Source organism: Panicum hallii, chromosome 7 (assembly GCF_002211085.1).
Source record: "Panicum hallii strain FIL2 chromosome 7, PHallii_v3.1, whole genome shotgun sequence".
In the NCBI taxonomy this organism is placed as follows: domain Eukaryota; kingdom Viridiplantae; phylum Streptophyta; class Magnoliopsida; order Poales; family Poaceae; genus Panicum; species Panicum hallii.
In genome coordinates this window covers 17292780-17295730 of record NC_038048.1, presented here as the reverse complement: position 1 = coordinate 17295730, position 2951 = coordinate 17292780, and the positions used below count along the sequence as shown (strand labels likewise).

At 48.8% G+C, this 2951-nt stretch overlaps 1 long non-coding RNA gene across 1 annotated transcript; it reads left to right on the top strand.

Moving 5' to 3' along the window:
- Positions 1-1968: 1968 nt before the first annotated feature.
- On the top strand, positions 1969-2674 carry LOC112901497. Its single transcript, XR_003230310.1, has 3 exons — positions 1969-2214; positions 2299-2524; positions 2610-2674. It is a non-coding gene; the product is annotated as an uncharacterized LOC112901497 (long non-coding RNA).
- The last annotated feature ends 277 nt before the right edge of the window (positions 2675-2951 follow it).

Genomic DNA, 2951 nt, shown 5'->3' with positions numbered 1-2951 from the left:
TTCTAGTCAGATACTGTGAAATTTCTGGGCCATACTATCTCCGGTGACGGTATATCTGTTGATCCCAGTAAAGTACAAGAAGTGATGGATTGGAAACCTCCCACATCAGTCCATCAGATCCATAGTTTTCTTGGTCTAGCTGGCTATTATCGTTGCTTCATTCCTGACTTCTCCAGAATAGCCAAACCTATGACCGAACTACTAAAGAAGGGTGTCAAATTCTCTTGGGATCAAAAATGCGAAGATGCATTCCACACTCTCCAAGACCATCTTACGACTGCTCCAGTCTGAGCTCAACCAGATGTGTCAAAACCCTTCGATATCTATTGTGATGCTTCAGGAACCGGACTTGGTTGTGTACTTATGCAGGACAACCGAGTAATTGCATATGCATCACGAGCACTCAGGGTTCATGAACAGAACTATCCTACCCATGATCTTGAACTTGCAGCTATTATTCATGCCCTGAAAATCTATAGATATCATCTAATGGGTACGAAGTGTCATATTTATACTGACCACAAAAGCCTCAAGTACATCTTTACACAGGCAGATCTGAATATGAGGCAAAGACACTGGCTAGAACTTATCAAAGACTATGACTTGGAAGTACATTATCATCCAGGCAAGGCCAATGTCGTTGCGGATGCCCTTAGTCGCAAAGCACATTGTTCTTGTTTATCTGTAGAAGCTTTCAACGAGACTCTTTGTTGGGAAATGAGAAAGCTTAATCTAGAAATCATTCCCCAAGGTGACTTGAACCATCTCTCAGTTGAAGCCACGCTTAGGGATAGCATTGTTCTAGCTCAACAGCGCAATAAAGGGGTCAAAATCATTAAACAGAAAATAATACAAGGAGAAGGGAAGTATAAGCGTGTGTTTGGTTGGTGGAACGAGGGGAGACGGAATGGAGCAGTTCCATTTTTACGTGCGTTTGGTTGAAGAATGGTGGAGCGGAGCCGCTCCCGCAGGGGAATATACCCCCAAGATCCGGAACGAGACCGCTCGGTAAAAACGAGCGGACGCGAGCGCTCGCCTTCCACGCGCGCTCGAGCCCCGCTGCCCATCACCGCCCGCCCCTCTCCCCTCTGCAGGTGAGTGACCGGGCTCTCCCTCCCCTCCATCGCGCGGCGCCGGCCCCCTGCCCCCGGCCGGCGGCCGGCGCCCCTGCCCCCCGCGCCGGCGCCCCCCCCCCCCCCCCCCGGCGGATCTGCGGCCTACAGCAATCCCCACCCCCACGGCGGATCTGCGACCGCGCCCGCGCCGTGCGGCTGCCTGGAGCCCCCCCCCCCCCCCCCGCGGCGATGCCCCTGGAGCCCCCCGCGGTGGCTGGAGCTCCCCCGCACCCGCGCCGTGCGGCCCCCCTCTCCCGGCGACGCCCCTGGAGCCCCCCCGCGCCCGCGCCGTGCGGCGGCCTGGAACCGCGGCGGCGCCGCTCCTGGAGCCTCCCCCCCCCCCTCGCCGCCTGGCTTCACCCTGCTCTTGTTGATCTTGATCTGTCAGTGATATTTGTCTCTGATTTTTGCAGCTCAGTGATCTTTGTCTCTAATTTTGGCAGCTCGCAGGAGAAATTTGGCTGGAGGAACGAAGGCAGTGTACACGCCTTGGAAGGTAGAAGGTTACATCTACTGAATATATGCTTTGTGTGATTACTTGTTACGCCTTAAAAATTTATTGATTTTATCTGGTTTCTATATAATTTAGATGGATAAGAAGCAGCAACTTTTCATTTACACAGCTACAGCGTATATGTTACTTTCAATGATGGCCATGATTATTCAATCTAGAAAAAGAAAGCGCCGTGAATATGTAGAACCAATTCCCTATGCTCCAATTGAGGAGAGGGATAGAATGAGAATTGAGTACCTGAATAATAAGATATGGAAGAATGATGTAGCTTGTGTCAATATGCTTAGACTTAATAGAGCATCTTTTTTCCAATTTTGTAAGCTTTTTAGGGATCGGGGCCTTTTGCAAGACACCATACATTTGTGTGTTGAGCAGCAGGTTGCAATGTTTTTAAACACAGTAGGTCACAATGTTCGAAATAGGTTAGTTGGCACCAATTTTGATAGGTCCGGTGAAACTGTTAGTCGGTATTTCAACAAAGTAATGCACGCTATTGGAGAGCTACGAAACGACTTCATTACACCACCATCGACATAAACTCCAGCTAAAATTGCAGGAAACCCAAGATGGGATCCTTACTTTAAGGTGTGAGGCCTATCTCCCCTTCATTTTAAGGGTGGAGTTCAGATTGTAATTTCTGATATTATTTCCATTCTAATTGTATAATAGGATTGTATTGGAGCAATAGATGGCACACACGTGCGGGCCTCTGTTCCTAAACACAAGGAGGCTTCCTTTCGTGGTAGAAAGAGTTATCCTACTCAAAATGTCATGGTAGCTGTAGATTTTAATCTTCGATTCACATTTGTGTTGGCCGGTTGGGAGGGGACAGCCCATGACGCTCTAGTCTTACGGGATGCTTTAGAGAGGGAAAATGGTCTTCGTGTTCCACAAGGTAAAATAAAACTTGTGTAGCTCATTATTTTAGTTATGAAATTTAATACCTAGCATAGCTTACATACATATCCCTTGTATGCTAGGCAAGTTCTACCTAGTTGATGCCGGATATGGAGCCAAACCTGGATTTCTGCCCCCTTTTCATGGTGTTCGGTACTGTCGGTGTTTGATCGGCTGCCCACCGAGGGATATACCCAAGGTGGTAAGTTTTGGGTGAGGAGACGCCGAGATCAGGAACTCGAAGGTACAAGGAACGCAAGACTTTAGACAGGTTCGGGCCACGCGGAGCGTAACACCCTACGTCCTGTATGATGGTTTGTATTCCTTTGGTGTAGAATGACCTAGTGATCTTCTATTTTGAGGGGGGTCCCTGACCTCCCTTATATATCCGAGAGGTTAGAGTTACAAAGATGCTAACCAACCCC